This window comes from Argiope bruennichi, chromosome X2 (assembly GCF_947563725.1).
Source record: "Argiope bruennichi chromosome X2, qqArgBrue1.1, whole genome shotgun sequence".
Classification (NCBI taxonomy): Eukaryota; Metazoa; Arthropoda; class Arachnida; order Araneae; family Araneidae; genus Argiope; species Argiope bruennichi.
In genome coordinates, this window is record NC_079163.1 from 57,459,323 (window position 1) to 57,482,606 (window position 23,284).

Here is a 23,284-nt window from a genome sequence, read left to right on the forward strand (position 1 = left end):
TTTAATTTAATTTAGTTTACAAAAGTTCAGTTTTATAACTTTTAAGTTTATTCATTAAGAAAATTCAGTAATTTATTTGACAAATAGATCTATCTGAAAATCTTTCCTTGAGTAGTTTTAACTTAGAATGATCAATATCAATCATATTACTCACTATTTTAAACAAGACGCAAAGTTTATTTTTTTTTTTTATCAATTTATTATTCCAATTATTTAGATGGGCGAATCAGTTGGGCACAGAAAACAATTTCTAGAAAAGAAAAATAACTGCTTGTTTTTGAAAACTCTTAATGAGAGAAATTGCAAAGCAAATCCAACACTGACAGAATATGAAAACAAGAAAAATTACTTATTTATAACGCACTCTTAATAATTTGGGGACTGAGGGAATTTCTTCAATCATGGAACACAAAATCATTTTTAGTAACTGTCTTCATTTTAAACATTGGACAAATTATTTCAATGAAAAAATTAAATCCGTAATTATTCATTTTTTAAAAAGTAAAACTGATAAAAAGAAAATAAAAGTTATAATCCGTATTACAGAGCAAACAATATGAAGAAACTGATATCATTTGAAGCATTTGGAGATATATTACATAATTCTTGCGATAAAAAACGGACTTTATGAGTGGGTGCACAGCATTTACCCGTTTTTCAAATGAAACGGGTAGACTTCAAGCAGAAATAAAACGCCTATACAATGAGTGTTATGTAAAATATTTAACCCGTTAGCTGCCACGATCCCCATTTAGGAATTTTATGTATACGTCAGTCGGCGCCAAAAATGTATTTGATAAGCCTCACATTTTAGTTTCATTCTATATTTATCTGTCAACATTGTATGTAGTAGAGAGTGTGTATTCTGTGCTTCGTTTCCTTAGAACAAGCGAACAAAATGGAAATTCTTCTGTAAGCTGAATGGTACAGAATTGACATATTTGAAGCATTATATTTTTGGTTTCATTTCTATATTATAATGAAACGCCGTCATAAATACGCAATTCAAGAGGTTATTGTAACGATGTTACTTAGTTTCTTTTTATTGAAATGATTTTACTGATCATTTTATAAAGATTCCCTTTTTCAAAAATATCAAATATTTTCAAAGCAAAACATAATTTGAATATAATTATATTGCTACACAACTTCGTGTACACATATACAACACATTCGGCCAAACATTTCTAAAAATATTTGGCAGTTAATGGGTTAAAATTATGAGAGGCCAAACTGAAGAATGAGATTTAAAAATTACAAATAAATAATATTCTTCAGAGAAATATTTGTTTCAGAGATAAAAATTCCTTTTAAATGGCATTTAAATTGGATTATTATTAACTGCAACTGGACCAGTCTATTTAAGTGAATGAATAACTGGTGTAAAAAAATTGTGCAATAGCTTGGAAGTATGCAAATGTCTGTATTCAGTTTTCTTTCAAAGCAGATAAAGCAAAGAATTATTGAAATTGAAGAACGAAACATAAAGTAACTTAAAGTTCCATTAATTTGCACCATAAAACTCATTAAGTATTCTAAACACAGCTTTGAATCCAACATCTGTGAATTTAAGAGTGTGGGGGGGCGTTCTTTTTAGGTACTTGCACGTATTTTGATCATTTTTTTTTTCACTATAAAGAGGCATTTATTGAGAAAAATTGGTACTAATATTTATATATATTTATATATATATATATATATATAGAGAGAGAGAGAGAGAGAGAAAATTATTGAAAATATTTATATATATATAGCTTTTTCCCATTTTCGTCCAATAGTCTTGCAATTGATTGTCTTCGAATTTTTTTGGTCCTCCAGACCGTTCTTTGCAACTGAAATAGAAATCACCATTCTTAAATCGTTGAAACCAAACCCGACAATTTGAATATGACGGAGCAGCATTACCATAAGTTTCTTAAAAGTGCCTGATGGGCTTCGGCATCAGATTTCTTCAAATCGAGCAAAAAAAAAAAAAAAGCAATAAATGTCAAAATGCAATTTAGAACGTTCCATGATTGGGGGCTTTATACACTGAATAACTCAATAATACTAAATGGAAGACTTTCAAAATGATAACAATAAAGTAATAGTAAATTGATAAAACCCAAAACCATTGTTTATATAGACACTTCACATGTCTACCAACAGATGTCGCTGATTAAAATACATGCAAGCAGTAATACTTTTAAAAATAAAGAGGTGGAAATAAAGATTAATGAAAGAACGAAATGTAAATATCAATAAACTATTATATGAGTTGTTTATCTTGGCAATTTTGCATGCATGCAAGTCAGAAAATTTATTATTAATTATATAACTGGAAACAAATACTTAAAAAAAAAAGGTACAGGCCTTACAGAAAAGATATTTGAACATTACTTATAAATATTTTGATTTGAGACTATCTTAAGAGAATAAATTGCGATATTCATAAAAATATATAACCTAGGGACAATAAATGAATATATACACTGAGAGGCCAAATTATTATGAACAGCTCTTCATTACAAGGACAGTTTTTTTAGAACCTCATTCATGTTTCATTCCGAAGTCAGATGTAACATGATTTTTATTCAAACTGTACATAAAACACAAAAATCTAATTAGCAGAATGTGAAATATTCTCCGTATTGTAATGAAAAATAAACGTGATATGAAGTAACAAAAATAGTAAATAAAGAAACTTGGAGAGAAAATAAGAGCAAACGAAAATAAATCATCTAATGTTCATGAGAAACGCTTCGCCACGATAACGGCTTGGTTAAAAATGATTTCACAAACAGAAATCGATGCTATTATGCTTCCGAGTTTTCCTTGTTTTGATTATTTCTTTCATTGCAAATTTATCTGATAGGGGAATAATGTAATACATTTCCTCGGAAATCTTTTTATCATAGCAATGTAGTTATCTTTCCTCAATTATTATTTTCATTAATTTATTTATTATGGACGCAAGTCCGATAATTATATAACACAAAAAGTGTCATTAAAAATGAAATACAATGATCCAAACCGGAATTGTCCATTTACTACAGATAAAAGTAGATTCCGAATAAAGACTGGAGCATACGTATTCAATTTCAGAATGGGGAAGGGCGTTAGACACAGTTCCCATATTTGGCGCAAAAATCCTATTTTAAATAGTTGTTACGTATGAAAGAATGGGATGCGTTACCTCGGACTATCAATCCAAAATTCACGAACAGATAAATGTTCGATATGTAGGCGAAGAATGAGCAATAATTTTCTCGGACTAGAAACTTCATACAAAATGTATGATCCTCTTTGTCTCTTAAATTCAGACATATTCACAAAGAATTACAATTCTAAAAAATTCTTTGATTAGATTTTAAGAAGTCTGTACTTTAGATGCCTTATCGCAAATGCTATGGAGGGGGGGGGGGTACTTTTGCATTCAAAGCAATCTTACCATATTCTCTTAACGCAGTTATAAGCATTTAAGTTGCTTAAGTGACATTAGAATACACAGTCATTAAGCAATCTCTTTAATAGTAAGCATTCTGTCCCAATGATTTCAATGCTTATATTTTATTGTATTATTCCGATTTCAGATGTCGGTGACCGAGATGTATAGTAACTAGGATCTTATTCAATACCAAACACTTTAAATCAATCCAGATTATTCCTTCTATTTGACGCATACCAAAATAACGTTGAGAGCTGAAAAAATTGCTCAGCTAACATGGCATATAACACTTCAAAAGGCATATGAAAAAATTTGAACAAAGGAAAATACGTGACCTAAAAAGAAACAAAACAAAATCATACAATCCAGTCTGAACGGATAACAGGAAGGTAAGGGTTCATTTCCGGTTTTTGCGTTTTATTTCCGAGAATCCAAAATGGAGGAAATGACGGCAACTCCGACCTGACAGCATATAAAGCATTTAGACACACACGATCAGCAAATGGAAATAGCTCACCCGAAAAAAAAAAAAAAAAAAAGGTACAATACGTAAGGGAACCGCATTCCCAAGTTTTTCTCAGAAGGGCAAAATATTACTTGCTCTCCGACTGAAAGAAAAATAAAAGAGCACTCAGACCAGGATGTAGTTTCTTTTTGCAATAAAAACATAATTCTTACAGTGTGTTTTCGTTTCTAGACCCTTTCAAGCGTGTTACAACTCGATTTATAAGAAATTTTATGCAGTCAATAAATAGCAATATGTCCCAGTTTTAGAAAAACCACGGAGACCTCTTAAATCACATGTTCTAACAATTTAAGAAGCAAATGAAATGCAGAGCTTTTTTTTTCTTTCCGCCTTCCCTTTTTCTTTTGAGACAACCATTTTAGCTGCAAAAAATTTCCACTGCCCCATCTATGCATGAAAAATAGTCTCATAACAAAAAGCGGAAAGGATGAAATTTATTAAGCTAATGAAATTGAATTAACTTTACATAAATACTAGATATCGATTAAATTTTAATGAAACGTTTCAAATTCGATAATTTTAATTACTTTCTACATTTTTTTACTACTTTTAACACATTGGAAAAATTTCATCCTGGAATGGCTGTCAATATTTCGGTACCCCACATTTAATAACTGCGGCCTTGACTTGAGCTTAGAATCTATAGCTAAATAAACCAAATATGAAGAGTGATGTTTTTTTTTTTTTTTTTTACAAAGATAATAAATGACAAGGGGACGATTTTTTGTACCCCCTTTTTCAACTTGTAGCTAACTATTCAATTTTTCAGGCAGAGGTTGCATTCGCCTTTTAAATGTCAAAATATTATTCGTAAATGTATATTTTCAACTTAAACAGTTAAATCAAGACACTTCATACAATGAACAAAAAGTTAAAGGACAGCAAAACTTCCGATAAATAAAGGATTAATAGGCTTTACTGCTGATGTTATCTTAAGTTTTAATCCCTTCCAGAGCGAGTACATTTTAATTACAGATTAGAGCTGTGTCGATTCTCTATGCATCAACAAAAATCCACAGTTCGGAAAAACCGACTTTTCAGTATGAATTTTTGGAAGAAAAAAAAAGTCGATTTATCGATGTCAAAACGATGAATCATGGTGCACGTTGAATCACGATGCGCAAATTTTCGTATACGATGCTTACCAGTATTTACTCGACATTTTATCATTGCTGCATTTTACATTTGTCAGCAGAGTTTTTATAATTGGATGTTTTGCTATTGATTTACCCTTCTAAAATCCATTTTAATTTAATTGTCCTGTAAGAAGCCAACTCGAAATTACATGTTTTGAAATAAAAACATGAAATAAAACGATGAAATGTGATAAAAAAAATTACACATTTATTTTTAAATTTAAATGTAATTATAGCATTTTATGTAAAGTTTGTGGTACAAAGAAATAATTTTGGATAGAAAACTGCACAATAATGAAAGCTATTGAAACTAAAATTCAGTTACTTGGTGGTTGGTTCTTAATTGCAAAATTCTGCGCAACATATATCGAGCGTTTAAATTGACATTTAGTTTTGAATTTGTAAGATCATTTGAGTGAATAAAAGTTTTTTCTAGTTATAGCATTTATTGTTCATTAAAAAAATTTAAATCTTTACGTATAATTACATATATTATAGAATAAATTTTAAAAAATATTATCAAATTTCATTACGCTTCTTAATGTTATACGCATATACACTAACTTTCTATTTTTTAAGTACTTATAATATCCTTCAGTTTTCTATGTTTATGTATTAAAAGTATAAGGCTTAAATTGTATTATTTTCAATGTTTGAGATAATTTACAAAATAATTCTGAATATTGTCTTATTAGCAAGTTTTATAGCATATTGTTCATTAAATTATGTTTTTTTTTTTTTTTTAAATTTATGATGAAGGTTAGTTTTAGCGGTAGATTGGTTCACCTGTCATTTGAACATTACCTAAATTTTCATGCTCATTGATGTTAATCACGCGTTCGATGCTGATTGGACTATTTTCGATACTTATAGAGTAATCGAAACTGATCGAAGTTTTGATTCTGATAGAGCACTCATACCCTCGAGAAAAAATATAATAATACTTTCTGGTTGATTCAGAGACATCGGTTTGAACGCACTGCGAGAAGATGCATATGTTTTGATGGATTGATACACCTTTATTATTCGGATTTCTCATCATATATTATCGGAATATATTATGTTGTGATATTATCTCATCTGCTTCTACATACAGGATTGTTGTAATTAAAGTTCGCCTATTCAGAAGGCTCTAAATGAATCAATTTTACTATTTTACTAGTATGTAATACAAGTGATGCGCTCAGCAAAAATTGGAAAAAAAAAAAAAAATCAAATTTTTTACAATAGATGGCCTGCACTATCTAAAGCGACTTTTTCCAAGCTTTTTTTTTTTTTTAATAAAGAAAAATTTATTTCACAGTTAGTAACAAAATTGTTGCAGATTCTTTCTATCAATTTCGGCCAATCCAAACAAAACGCACAAAATTATAAAATTCAACTAACACTTGTTGAAGATTAATTTTTATTCAAAGCTTCGACGTACTATGTAGAAATGGCAATGATGTTATAGGTTCGAAACCCTGAAATAACCGCTTTCACATCAACATACGATTTAAAACAAGCAAACAAAAAGTATCTGCAATTCCTTTTATACTGGGCAGGTTTATTGTTTCTGAAAAGCTTTAGAATCTACGCTTTGTGGAAAATGATAACTTTGAAAGAAAATATTCTTCTCGTATAATTATTTTTACAAAATAAGAGAAATGCAGCTGCAGCTCTTCGAGAATTCCAGAAACAGAAAAATGTAAGATGTGGACTAAGGTCAGATCGTGGCGTTCATTACATTACGAATTCACGATTCATCAAAACTATTCAATTTAGCATGCGAAAGGCGTAACTGTTTTGTGTGTGTATATGAGGGATGAAAGAAATTGAAATGTTCTAAATTAGCATTAAAGAAGATAACATTTTAAAAATTACTCCATTAATAAAGAAATAAAATATTACGACATATTGGGAAATACAGACAAAGCTAAAACTCAACATTCTATTGAAATGATATTAATATTATTTTATTACAAGGAAAAGCACAAATATTTTATCATACAAACGAGGATTAGCAGAGGAACATAATTTTTTCTTTTTTCTTTTTTCTTTTCTGGAGAAGTTCTGGTGTCAGCATTTTTTAATAATTTGTTACTGAAATAAATAACAAAATGGCGATATATCGAGAAATATCGATTTATCTTGGGTGATATATTGCAATGATGAAGTTCGGTCACTGCCCAGCCTTATTACCGAATACGTTCGAGCTTTAAAATTTCTTCCAAATATGTATTATTCAGTAAATGTTTCATTCTACCCATACATTAAGCAAATGAAAAAGTAAACAATCAATCCCAAAAGCCAGACACTTGGACCGATAAAAAAAATCACTACAGCCACTTCAACCCACTGATATAAAATTGATAAAATCGGTAAACCTGATAAAATTTTTAAACTGATAAACTCGTACATGACAGAGTCCAGAGACTGTTTGCATTGGCGATGAACTTTATACAATATGCCTTTTTAAAGAATTGCATTTTGCAAATGAATTATATGGTGTTGATCATCATGCATAAACCAGTTCAGTGTAATACACCAAACGCTTCTTTTAACAAGAAGAAACCTAATGTTAAGTTTTGTTAATGCTTCTAACGAGGTTCTTCTATGTTAATGTTTCTAACCCGATAACAAAAGAATCAGGACAACAAAGCTTTTTCTATATCGTCCAAAACGCATGAAATCTCTGCATCTTAACAACAATTTTTTTTTATTTTATTTAATTCAATTTTTTTCATTGAACCCAATTTATTTCCATTTTTTAATCTCTAAATGTGAGTTTTTCATATTCCTATTGAACTTTCTTTCAATATTTGATCATGTCCAATGTAAAGGAAGAGGACAAGCAAGGATCTTTGTAAACAGAACTGTCTAGCGTTTTCTAAATGACTAATTGAATCTAAAAAACCGAATCGACACATTCACAAATGGTGTTCGCCATGATTTCTAAATTAGAAGAGACTTGAATAGTCAAAGCAAGCAAAAAATCAAAATGAAGTTAATTTAACACTGAAACAAAACGGAAGAAAAAAATTTGAATACTATGTGTATTTTCAATTGCAATGAAGGAAAATTAATGAAATAACCGCTTATGCCAGCTTGTCTGGGAAACAGGACTGTCGAGGAGTTTCATACATTACCATGAATAACATTAATTATAAATTACACTATCTTACAAAAGGAGAAAACATCGTTTTCAACTTACTAATATTTCAAAATTTAACAATGTTTCCATATACTTTAAAAATAAATACCTCGCAATATCTTGTAAAAAGTTAATAACATCTTGCATCTATTGTTTTCATTTAAAATATAATCATTTCTACTATGCTGCATCACACAGTTGTAAATAATCTATAATACATAACATCTAAAATTTACCCATTCTAAAACTGGAAAAAGCTATTCGGAATAGAAAAACCGAAACATGGTGATGTCACACACATGAAGCTAAAGAAAGATAAATGATCACATGAGGAATTAAAATATAAAATCTTACGTTTTTACTTTCACGTATACGAAATATTTAAAGGGAAAGTATAGTAATTGTCAAAATTTCGAAAACGAAATTTTGGCGCATTTCTATGTTTTAGACTTCTCTGTGTCCGAAAACACAATTTTGAGGCTGTCTGTCTGTAAACACAATAAATTAAAAACACTTTGAGCTAGATAGATGAAATTTGGAAGGTGGCATTAATACCAAATTTGTAAATTTTCAAATTTTGAACGAAATTGATCCTTGGAAAATTTATTAGTCTGGACATTGTTCTATCATAGATTTCGTCAGTTGTCCTATTACAAGTTTTTACAATCTGCTATATAAAGCATACAAAAAAAAAAAAAAAAAAAAAAAAAAAAAAAAAACCCCTGCAATTTTCAAAAAAATTTGAAATCGAGATTTTGCCGAATCTTTAAATTTCAGAATAAAATAAATACAAAAAAAAAAAAAAATATGGTATACAGATTTAGCATCTGAACTATAGATCAGTAGCAAATTTTAAACCAAATCCAATAAGGGATTGATCGTCAGTCGGTCTTTATTCTCGTGTGTACGTAAGCGCGATAACTCAAACACGCAATGACTTAAATTTGATATGTGATTTTGTGATTATAACTATAGCTCTATATCAAATTTAGATTAGATTTCAATCGGTAGGAAAAAGGGTGTTCAAAATGCTTATTCAAAATGCATATTAAATTTGTATATATTCTTGTATTAATATCTGTATATATACTTGGATATTAAATGTATATCAGAAATTAATCGCCTAGTCATCCCTTATTGGGTATATAAAGCCATCTTTTACACGGGTTATCATAGAAACAACCCTTCTTATATGGGATTTAAAATATTAATCGTTGCAAAAGTCAGGTCGAAAAGATTAAATAATTATTCGATTAGCCACTACTTTCTTAAGTCAACTCTCTTATTTCCTAAAATTCCTACATACGACGGAATTCAATATAAGATAATATTTAAACTCTTATAGATAAATTTGTCATAAACCTAAAATATTAAAAAGTAGGCGATGGATGGTAGAAGATGGAGAGGAAAACAATTTTAGAGCGCATATTGAATCTGTATATATTATATAACTATAAATAAATGATAAATTTTATTTATGTGCAGTAATTACGTCTATAAATATGAAACTAGACGAATGAATTCTGAAAGATGCACACATAGGAATGAATGATCCGAGAGAATCATTTTTTGAATTTAGAATAAACAGGTCTGAAATGATGATATTTTTAGCAATGATCAGCAAACATTGGATGATGAATGATGTGATGAATGAATGATAATGAATATCGTGAGATTTCCAGGGTGACAGGAGACTGTTGTGATGAAATCTGCATCTTCTCTAAATGTAGCTCTGAAATTGTACAAAACATTTTCTGAAAGAATGAGGACATTATTGAAGTACGAGGACATTGTAAAAACTGGCTTTACTTAAAATAATAAAAAGGATGACAAAAGTTTCGTAAGATTTTAAAATAATAGCGAATAAGAATTTAAAATAATAATAAAATAATGTAATAATAATCTGTCTCTGAATGTGAAACGATTCATTACACTCTAAAAACAATCTTTGTACAAAGGATGTCCGAAATGCTCTAGAAAAAAAATCTAAGAGCAATGAGATAGCATCTAGTCTTTGGAGAGTTTGGAAATGACCAAAATTCTAAAATCATTTTGTAATTATTCACAATGAAATCAGAAAAGGAAAAAAAAAAGGCATATTTTGTTAAAACTGATTGGAAGATTATGTTAAACAAGATCACTATCAAGTCTTAAAATGTTAGGTGTAAAATACGTCTAAAGTGCAAGTGGTGGGCACAGAACATGCATACTAATAGAAAAGGAAAGCGGGTCGGGCAAGTGACATGCATACTAATAGAAAAGAAAACCGTGTCAGTAAAGTGCTTAGATATTGCATATAAAAAATGTTTGAATTTTAAAAATGTATACAATATCCGCAATTAAGTTAATTATGAGAGGAAAACAAGTAAATGGAGGGGGAAAAAACCGTCGAGGAAACAAAGAGAAATAAAACTACAACAACTGTTTGTATTTCGTGGAAATATATATTTTTTTCTTTTCTTTCGAGATTTAATAGATGGCGGAAAAACAAGCAGCTTCAGGTGAATCTTCTAAATCTTCGGACATGTTATACGTTAAGGACAATGTGATGGACATTAATGTATGTCGTCTTCCGAAGCTGTAGAAACCATACAGGCAACAGTATCTGAATCGCGAGGTTATAAAACTTGTTTCTTCTGAAGGGAGAACAAACTGGGATTGCGGTGCAGCGTCAACAGAAGTTTAATTTTAAAGAGGTTACCGTTGAGAATTACTAATAAAGAGGTAATCACTGTGGATTTCAGTGATGATACAAAGACGGGAATTGAATGAGGCGAACTGGCAAAATTTTTTTTCCACACTAGTGATACTATTGGTTTTAATCCTCTGGGTAGTTTTATTCTGTATGTAAGACTTTTTGAAAAGCGACAACAGTCAGATCAGTAAGCCGTTGAAAAAGCACGCGGCTTTTCCAAGAGAGATGAACTGAAAATGTGAGCGGGATTCTTTTTTCTACTACTCCTCTACACCATGGGCGGTCAACAGCCCCCAGGCTAGATACAAATTACAGCTCATTCAAATCAAGATGTTTCCACGAATACTCTATGAGAAGACTTTTCCGTTGCATTTAAACATACAGCGAAATTGTTATCCTCAAGAACGTACAATGGTAGCTAAATAAAATAAAAAACTAAGAAATTACAAGTGATCATTTATAAATGAATATTTCATTCCACATAAATTTCAGAACTTATGTCATCATAAAAAAATAACTGAGATGAAATATATTTTATTAATTTTGAAATGTACAAATGTGTTGTTGCTGTTACTTTTTTTTTTTTTACTCGGGTTTAGAGAAAAATTAATAAATTGCATTATAAATAAATGAATTATAATATGAAACACGCAGGATTTTATTAAATATAGTACAGAGATTTAATAAGTGTTTTTTTCTTCCGATTCTAACAAAGGACAATTTTTTTTTACTACATTTGAAAAATTATAATTTTGTATTCGACAAAAGTTCCACATAAAGTGACTTCTTTCTATCGAAATAAATATATCAAACAGGTTTTGTGTATATATAAAATCACGTCATCCTGTTTTGTATGAAATCGGGAAAACACTGCTTAAATAACATTAAACAAAATAGCATTTAAATCTTATATTCTGAACTGAATTTGAAATTTATTTTATGCTTAACGAGTAAGTGAATAAAAAACACCCCCACCCAATATTTATAAAAATAGCAATTTGAAGTATTAATCACGAGCCAATGCAGCCAAATAATTTACAATATTTAAAAATCTCAAAATTTAACACACACACACACACACACACACACACACACACACACACACACACACACACACACACACACACACACACACACACACACACAAAAAAAAAAAAAAATCGCGAGCATTCCCAATACGTAATATGAAAAATAAAACTCCCAATATGTAATAATCACACTTCACACTAAATAATTATCACAAAAAATTCATAATATAAAATAAAACAATTGCAGCTTTTTAATTACACCTACCGTGATATTTCTCTATTTGTTCTTAAAGCCATATACAAAAAAAAAAAAAAAAAAAAAAAAAAAAAAAAAAAATGCTACCATGACTCTATCTCATTCTTATATATATTAATTAAAGAGTTTTATAGATGTTTTGTAGTAAGATATATATAAGCTTCTTGATACAATTTTCTCATAATGTGGAAGTAGCAACGAAATTAATAAAATGTTGCGATTTCCTGACATAGCTATGAATCCAGCGCTTCTCAATATTTAAAAATAATTTGTTGCTCACTGAAACAATTATCTAGATTATTTTGCACCAGACTTCCATAAAAACATTTAATTCGAATTTGCATTGTACTTCATACCAGATTCATAAAACGCTATTTAATTTATCCATTCAAATTTTATTCATTGAATAATGTACAACAGCATACCAATAAAAATATATTGCTTAAAAGAAATATGAAATAATTTTTGACGTTCCCATTTATATTTTTAGATATGTTTTTAAGCTCTATACATCCAAGAAATATATTGCTATTTTTATCATCTATTGAAGAAATATTTTAAGGCAATTAAGTTATAAATATTATCAGACTCTTTATATTCGTAATAAATTTACTCAAATATTTAATTGGGTTTATTTTACTCTTTTTTTCATCAACTTTGAGGTTCATTAATGTATGTAGTTAATATAAATAACTTTCCAAATAAAAACAATTTTAAAAATAAATTTTCTAACTGGTATTTTTACGAATTTAAAAGAAATTTTCTTCAGTTCATTACGGAAGTTTTTAAAAAATTAACACATTTAAAAAATGAACACACTCACCCATGTATTACATATCCTCAAAAATCAGAAAGTTTCTTTTCATCAACGCAATATTAAATGAAATTACTATAAAGTGAAAGAATGGATTTAAATCTGAAGACAGAAACAATATAACAATATATTTTTTATATATTCCTTGAAATTTAGGTTGTTTCGATTTTTTAAATTGCATCAGCTCATTTTTTGCGATGAAAAAAATTGTTGTCAGAGATTAAAGTAAAAAGTGTGAGTTAATATCATAAAAATAGTTGAACTAAGAAAAGAAAAGTGTCGATTAAAGAAATATGTTTAACTACATATGAATAGCAGTTTGTCACCATCTAATGCTTCAATGCGATATTTAATCACAAATGAGTGTAAAAATCTATTTTGAATAAAAACTCAATGGAATTTAACAACATTTCGACTAAACCAACTATTCCAAAGAAATACTACTTGAAGCAAAATACAATTTCATTCTAAGTCAACATAAAGCCATTATGGCCTATGCGGGTAAGAAAAACATCCAATACTCCTCTCTCTCCAAAGAACGACCCCTCAACATGTGTCCGCACAATGTCCTACGCCTAAAGGACTCCGTAAGGCGCCAGTTCCTATGTCATCTATAAATGACTGTAAAACCGCTTTGTCGGAATTCATTGTGTAGACTATTCTTCGAACTATCAAAATGTACCTTGAAGGGGGAAAGAAACGCATTAAAATACGTCTGAAGTTTTCTTCGAGCAGTATACGATCTACTTGATAATCCGTGCAAACCGAACTTGAATAATTACTGACCACACGTTGAAATGTATAAATAATATATATCTATATATATTCGATATTTTTGATTAATTACTGTAGAATTCATATGTTATCTTATTACAACAAAAAAGGAATGAATATAAAAGTTAAAGATTTTTTACATGAAAATATTGAAAAACAATAATTCAGCAATGCGTCCACTATTAATCACAATTGTGACAGATTGTAAGCACGTTTTAGAAATGTTATAATAAAAAAGTGACACGTGATCTTGATTTTTTTTCTTGGTCTTGGTCTGAAAAACAATAATTCAGCAATGCGTCCACTAATAATCACAATTGTGACAGATTGTAAGCACGTTTTAGAAATGTTATAATAAAGTGACACGTGATCTTGATTTTTTTTTTTCTTGTTCTTTTTAAACCCTGATCATTAACCTTAAGCATTCGCTTACGACTCCAATAAAAGACAAACTTATCAATGCCACTATGGAAACATTAATATAAAATATATATCGATTTCACAATTAATAACTAAAAATTTTTTCGAAAAAAAAATGCATAAGAACCCCCCCCCACACACACACACACAGGTAGTATATTTATGATATTTCAAATGATGTCTCGAAAATCTCCGACATTTTGCTATACGCTTCCCCATTTTTAGCGGGTTAAAAAAAATTGTATCTCAGCAATATGAGCACAGGCTAATGGCCGGGGATTTTAAATCGGTAAAAAACTATGGCTAAAGTTTTAGTGTTTTAATGGCTTTAGTAAGAATACTGTTCGATTGCTCCAAGTTTTCCCATTTTTGAGAGTTGGAGTTGGCTACTAGATGGGAAAAAGTGAATTAGGCGGGCTTTTTCTGTTTAAAATGAGTACCAACAAAAATATTTTGCTAGCACTACATATTTAAACTTTCGTTTCTTATTTATTTATTTGAAAAAATTATGTAGGAGAAAATGAGTATGTCAAGAAAAATAAAATTTAGCTCCACTCTTATTCTCTTAAATAGTATTATTGAAAACGTTACTACATTTTCCAATTGAAAGGGAGGGGGGGAGCATGCTGAAGTTTGAACTTTCAAGATGATTCCTGTGAAGCTGGCTTTCTGAATTGATTGAGAGGAAGGACTGATGAAGAAAGAGAAAAGTGACATCACGATATCCGACTATTTACGCTGAGGACGAGGACAGTAAGAAAAAGTGTTAGCATCGTTTTTTTTTTTTTTTTCCTACACCGTAACACTTATTCCTAATAGTTTTTGATCAGGCTTCGTGCTGAAATCATCAACTACTAATTATTTTCACACGCACACACGTTAAACAAAAATAATAATAATAATAAATAAATAACGCAGATTCGTATCGATCCCAAGAATGGTGAGAGTCAATTCCAAAAACACTGAAATATGAGCTTCTATGGGGAACTGTCATATCTACTAATTATTTTATGTAATTTGTTTCACTTCGGTCAAATCAGATGGTTTGGGATTTTTTTTTTCTTTTTAACAAAAAGTCCCCATTTTTGTTTTCAGAATTTTTTTAAGCCTTCAATCTTGTGCAACAGAATTTATTTTAATCTCTAAGACCGTCACGCGCACACTATTCTCTCGCCCTATAGGGAGTCACGTTGGCATGGTGGTAAGGTCTCTGCTTCGGACCCGGAGGGTTTCACGTTCGAGACCCGATTCCTCCGAAGAACCGCCGTATAAGCAGGTCTAGTGCACGTTAAATTCGTCAGGGCCAAACGTCCTCCCACTGGTGTGGTGTGTAAGTTTGGAGAGGGGGTGTCATGTCAGGTGTCGTCCTCGTCATCTGACTGCGGTTCAAAATTACAAGGCCCGTCTCGAAATAGCCCTAGTGTTGCTTTAACAACGGGACTAAAACTAAACTAACTTAAAACTAAAACTTTAGACCTGTAGTTGAATGAATAGAAATGCAGTGAAATTCCAACACAATAAAATCTTAAAAACGTACAATTATAATAGATAGATAATTTTTGAAATAGCCAAAATATCAAAATCATGTCTCTAAATAAAAAGACACAAAGGAATTACACACAGCTACTATCCGCCCTTCTGCGACTGCAAAGTGAACTTCACCCTAAACATTTGCCAGAAGTTCAGTTACGCCAATGTTTCTATGAATCTAGCTAACTGCTATTTCATTCAATGCCCTTTTATTAAACCTCCAACTGTTTAATTCATTTAGAAAAATTCTTTCAGACTAAAAGGTAACAAATTTTTTAATAAAATTTGCCACAAGCAAAAAATATACGCATTATAAAAACGAATTAGATTCTCTAACAGAAAAGTACTAATCATCATAAGATATTTTTAATTAAAGATTGAGCATCAATTAATTCATAAAATAAAATGAAAGCTGTTATATACGTATCATAAAAAATATCCATAAAGAATTTCTTAAATAATCGAAATATTAAACGAACATTTAACATTTTATTACAAATGCAGAAATCAAATAAATATAAGAGAATGTAAGATGAAATAAACGAAATATAAACAAGACATACCGGTTCTCAGATTATATATTATATTCTGTAATGACATACGCAATATTTAGGGAAAAACTATAAACATATTAATTTTTTTGAGGGGGGGGGGGAGGGAAGGAGGATCTGTAATTGCTGAAGGATTTATTTATTATAATCGAAATGAAAACTGCACTATGTAACAATAACAAAATATGCAACTTAACAAGCAAATTTTTAAATAACTGAAATATTTACAGATAACTATAATGTATCCGGCCTTAAAGTAAGAGAAATAATTTTATAAACTTGAAATGCTGGAATTAACAGCAAGGAAATAATACTAAACATTATTGCTAAAAATTCGCATTATAATTAAGCAAATACATTTGTTACACTTATTTAACATATCCAGAAGATTTCTTTCCTTGCACTAAAATAATAAGTAACTAGTTTTTCCTCGGTAATAGCGAAAAACAGGTTGATAAAGCACTATTTATAAAGTTAAAAAAACGAACAAGTCATAAGGCTTGTATATTAACGCCACTAATATAAATTGGCGTTAATACACAAGCCAATAAGGGAGATTTTCAGCTTAGAAAAGAAATCGTAAAGGGCAAACGAAGGGAATGTTGCATATCATTCTGCAGAAAAGATGCTTGGCTAAGTATGGGTGGGGGTGGGGTAAGGATTGCAGATTATTTTAAAATTCTTTGGACAATATACAGCTTTTATACATTAAAAAAATAATCTCAAAATGTACATTGGAAGAAGACATTTGTACATTGTTTGCGCCTACATAGGAATTATATTGCTAGAGATAGTTATTAATAATCTTCAGGCACTTATCAGACATAACACCAAAACGTACACATTACAAACATAAGAATTCAGAAATAAAACCCACGTTACAGATTCAGGCAAGCGTAAATCGCCGCTCAACTAAATACGCTTCTAAAGCTTTGCTTACAATATATATCTCTTTCTTTGTAATTTAAGGGTCGAAAAGTTTTACTTTTCCAGGTAACATAAGGATCAGGTGATGTTTCTAACATGAGCTAGCTCTCAGAGTAAGTCTGAAGTCTGGTGTGACACTGGAATCAAAGATGAGAATCTCGGATTTTCAGTAGAATAATTATTTATTATTTATTTCTTGTATTTAAAATTGAGACAAAATACAATTAATACCCGCAGTGACTAACATATTTACTAAGGGGGGGGGGGGTTAGAGAAGCATTGCTTAGAATATTAAATTCTTCAAATGCCAGTCTGAAAAATAAATATGCTTTTTAAAAAATATATTGTTTAAGACTTCCGTTAAAGATTAGCTATGAACAAAATAATGATTACTTGATTTATGATACATGCATAGCATTAACAATTATGTATTACTCAAAACATACATCTCTGTAAATATTCATTGAATTATGTTATAAATATCCACTTCAAAAAGGAGGGGGGGGGGGAACAAAGCAATAAATATTGCTGTTAATGTTTAAAAAGTTGCAGAATCATTAAAAAATTATGACTGCAACTTGAAATGCAGTTTCTAAATTTTGAAGAAACAAAATCTGTATTTTTGAGAATAATTTAAAAATTTCTGTGCTTAACTCTAATTAACAATCTCAATTCTCAGCAATATACAGAGAAATCTGGCCAATTCTTGATTAAATCTCAAATTTTATTCAGATAAGAGCAAATTGTCTACAGACACATAAGAAAAAAAATTTTTTACATAAAAATGATTGTAACTTTTCAAGAAAAATGCTGACTGATATTTCTTGCACAAAAGGGAAATAAATATTATATTTCACAGTACTTACCATCAATTTAATAACACAAAACCAACCCTATGATGTACAATAGAAAAAGAACTTTCTACTAATGATAAAGAGATAGTTTTCAAAAATGATTTGTAATATTTGATGCTATTACTAATGTTGATGTTGAATATATCTTAAAGTTATTCTCATTTCAGAAAGGAAAGTTCAGTATAATTTTTTTCATCTAGGAATGAAAAATCAATAATAGGTACTAAAATCAAGCAGAAGATACAACACCTGAAAACTTCTTCATATCTAGCAACTTTTTTCAACTTTAATAAGTGTAATTATAAACAAATGTCTTAATTTTCTAGAGTGCGACATCCATAATTCAACTTCTGATGATACTGAACAGCTGAAAATATAGGTTTTACAAGATTAACCTTTCTAAATGTTATGTGTAAAATGTCTAGTCAGAAAGAAACAAGATTCAGTGTTATGATATCCCTTTAAATAAAGAAGAAAAAAACATGTCTAATCTTCAGACTTCATAAAGTGAAATGCAATTAGGATTTAAAAACTAAACGAATAATGGACAATGTAGATTTAAGAAGCACATTACAGCGCAAGGGAGTATACATATTAAAAGAGGGCCTTAAAGTGGACAATTTAGTTTCACATTTCTATACATTAACTTAATCAATATTCATTTGTTTTAGATTTTTATTTTTTTTATTTTGCCAATTTAGTGAAAAAGAAAATCTTTATTTGTCACGATTCCTGATTGCGCAATATCCGCATTTAAGTACAACTACTAACACATGGAATAGTTATGAATGGGAATAACGATAAAAATCTAGAGACAGCAAGAGTCAGGAAGGCAAGAATTCTGAATTAGATTAAAATGATTTAGTAGCATTTTGCATTGATTGAACATAAACAAGAACAATTAATAGATGCATCAACAAATTGAATATAAAAAGAATGAAAAAAATTGAATTTGAAATAAAGTGATAAACCTTATAAATTGATCTAATGTTACAGAGTATTTAAAAAATAATCAAGTGCAATCTAAAAATGTTTGTATATTTAAACATTTATAAAATGTTTATGTAGGCAAAAAAATATATTATCTTAATTTAACCATTTGTTTAACTTTATTAGTGGCTTCCAAACTGAATTTGCTAAAAAACTGTTCTGGGTCATAAGTTAAAAAAAAATTGATATAAAATTTCGCAAAAATGCCACATATTGTTTGAATATTTTATGAATCAATTTCTTCACATTAATTTTCGGTAAGAATATGGTAAGAAATTTTTATTATAATTTCATAAATTTTTAGGTAACAGGCAAGCAATTGCCATTAAATAAACATCAGATAAAGGTTACAGAGAAAAGATAAGGAAGAAATAATATTCCATTCAAAATAATTCTGTTTGGTTAAAGACTTCGTGTATACCCTGAATTTCTTTTCATGATTTCTACATGTAACTATATAATTATAGAGAAAATTTAAAAAGTTCTTGTTTTCCAATAATTATAATACAAAAACATATGAACTTAAGAAAATATGGATATTTAACTTAAGAATAGCAATTCTACAAATAGATATAGATCCATGACATAGAAAATGTATAAAAAATGTAAAATTAGTTATGTACAATAGATATAGAAAATGTAAAATTAGTTAATTAACATTTGAATTTAATATGATAAACTGAAAAAGTTCATGATAATTAACCCTTTTCGCATGGAAAAGAAATTAGATACATCATTAACAGAACATATATACTCATTTAATTGCTTCTTTAAGTAAAAAAGTTACTTATATAAGTTGATTTTTTTCTGAAAAATAAATCTAACTTACTATTCCAGAGAACTTATATTCTAAAACTACCAAAACCCTAAGAAGTCAAAATAATGCACCTGAGGGTGCTCAAGAACAAACACCCAAGCACAAAATTTAAACAAATGAACTCTAATAAAAAAAATGAGGGAAAATTTTATGCATTTTTTAGGAAATAAAATATAGTTAAGTTTATTTAACTATCAGGTACACAATATTAGTAGCCATCACACTATAAAATTTTTAAAAAAATCATAAAATTTCAGATCTTTATAAATATATGTTTAATTGCAATTTATTTAAATAAGCCTTACAGCGTACTATATAGCTCACTAAACAAATTGATTGCACAGAAAGAATTTATCAACTTCTAACCTATTTTCATTCTACCTTCGCTAACCCTACCTAACCTTTTTCATTAATCTTCCACCATTTTTAATCTTTTTTCTTTCCTTCTTTTACATCCTATATAAAATTGACATACGAAATTGAATTTTTATGAAATGAAAAGTGAAACATTCACTGTGAAACTGATACATTATTTAAAGTAATTATTTATCATTTTTTTTTCTTAAATGATATTGCATTATATTGAACATATAAGTAAAATACATTTTTAACTCGAAAGTAGCATATCTAAAGGCAAAGATATTTATTTACAGAAAAAACTAATATTTAAGTAAATATTATATATATATATAACTTTATTTTTAAATATTTAAATAATTATGTATTATAAATGTCTATTAAATATTATCCATATTCTAAAACTTTCATAAGATATTGCAAGACAGTACTCAAGATGCTAATCAAAACTGAAGAATCTAGAAGTATAAATAAAATTCTTTTTCCCCCAAGTTATGAATAGATTTCTATTATAAAAGTAAATATTGCAACAAACAATTTCTTGATATTAAAAACATATATTTACTATTTAGGGGAGACAAGAATTCCTATATTTCTGAAGAAAAGCCCTCTACATATAATCAAACTGAGTACAAGAAATGGCATTTACAGCAATTATTACAAAATTATGAAAGAGCAAATAAAATTCTGAATATGCAACAACAAAAAACTATGCAGTTTAGTGAACTGGTTATCCATATCTCTGAATATAACATAAATTTTACAATCTATAATTATTTTTAAAGAATTCTTTAAATAAGAATTCTTAAACAATAAAAGAATTATTTTTATTTATTATGCATCTTTCATAAAATGCTGAGCCCCTTCACTGTGTTGCTTTTTCTACTATTTAACAAGTAACATCTTTGATTTTGAAAATATGATATACTGACTCAAATAAGAGTAAAGATTGTAGAAATATTTAAGGATTACAAGTCATTTTTGTATCCAATTTCAACATCTTTGAATGATTTAATTATAGAATAAAAGTTTAAAAATAGATTAACTCAATGTTTGAATCGCATTTAGACACCACAGTTAAAGATTTCAAAACTGACAACTAAGAGAATTAAATTAGTATACAAACAAGCTATTATATTTCTAATCTAGGCTAATTTTTATATTCAAAATATTGAATTTAAACTAAATGAAATTCTTATTTTATATGTTATTCAGGATTTTTACATTTTATTTAAACAATAAAACTTGAAATTCAAACATGATTTGTAATCTGAAGCCTTGTGTGCAAGTCTTCATACTGAACAGAATTCACATACAATTGAATACAGTACATAAGAATATAGTCATACTGCCAAAATATTCACTACAATTATCATACATAAATTCACTAAAAAATTTGATATTTATTATAAACTTATGAAATTTAAAAATGATAGTTATTTGAGATGAATATTAATTTGAAAATGTAAATTTAACACCAAAAAAATTAATTCACCAGAAAAATTAGATTTTAATCCTATCATGACAATTTGAACAATAAAATATTTATCATTTAATGACAAGGAAAGTAGTTTCACTGTTAGAACATTAAAGCTAGAAGACCAGATGTAAAATGCTATCAAATTGAAATTCAAATATATAATTTTTCCAACAATTATTTAATTAATAAAATGTTTCATATTATTTTTACAAATAAATAAAATAAATCAAGGTTGTAATGGTTAACAGATGAAACTTGTACGTATACCAAAATGAGGAACCTGAACTAAAAAAAATAGTACCTAAATGATACAAATTCAAACAGTGGACAAAAATATATACGTAATTTACAATTCAAAAATTTTCATCTAAAGATAATTATCATCAACAGCAAACAAACAGTAGCAACTAGCTCATATCAATACAAGTAAATAATACTTCAAAAAAATTATTTTGGGAATTTAAATGCTACATATAAATTTGCAGCATTTAAAATATTTTAAATTCTTAGTTTAAATTCAAAATATTATTCTAGTTTAATAACTCAAAATATTAAAAAAATTTAGCTTTCACAGTTTTGATTGTATGATTAAGAAACATGAATAGACAATTTATTTCAATATAAAATTTTTCTTGAAATCATGAATGACACCAAACTAATTTTAAAACCCCAATTTACCATAATGCATGAAAATGAAACATCAAACTTCTGCCACAGTGCATATAAAAAATGTTTAAGATAAAAACAGATAATAGCTTTCATAAATCATGTAAACTCATACTTTTATCAGTGTATTATCACCCACCACATACATACAAAAAAAAAATGATTTAAAAAAATAGACCTATTTTATGACAAAAACTAATCTCCCTTAAAATTAATTCTCACGTTAGAATAATTGAATTATTTTATACTTTAAAATTTGAGCTGCACTATGAATTTAACACAATTCTTGTTTGCATAAAAGCATTGTGTATTTTAGATTTCTTATGGAGTTTAGGTTTTGAGTTAGAAATATTAAAAACATGTGCAAACATTTAATGTAATATTTTAATTTAAGAGTCATAAAATACAAATCATATTTAATATAACACACAGATTATTCAAAGAAGAAAATACCTGAAAATTATAGTGTATAAATAAAAAAAAAATTGAAAAAATGGTTCCTGCCTGAAAACTGTCATTTTTATGTAATAAATTAGATAATTTATAAGTTGTTACATCAAAAGAATTATCTAATTATCTAATATAAATAATAATTCATAAGTTAAAATTTTAAAAATGAGGAATTTATAAACTAGCCCTTAAGGAATCATTTTTTTTTACAAATAAATGAATAAATAATTGAAAAAAAAGGTATTTACCATATCTAAGTATATATATTCCCAAAATAAAATTTATTATTGACAATTACTTTATTTTAAAATGAAGATTCTATTTTTACTAATTGTTATGCCAAATTACTTATTCATGGTTAAAGTCAAACATTTATAAATAAATGATTGAATGCAATTATTTAACTGTAAAACAAATAATATCAATTCACAGATATCACCCCCATCCATAAAA

The 23,284-nt window shown here is 28.3% G+C and overlaps 1 protein-coding gene across 2 annotated transcripts in view; it reads right to left on the bottom strand.

Annotated features, from left to right (window-relative positions):
* The window catches only part of LOC129960076 (uncharacterized), a 40,211-nt gene that overhangs the window by 14,173 nt on the left and 2,754 nt on the right, over positions 1 to 23,284 (bottom strand). The window lies entirely within an intron of this gene.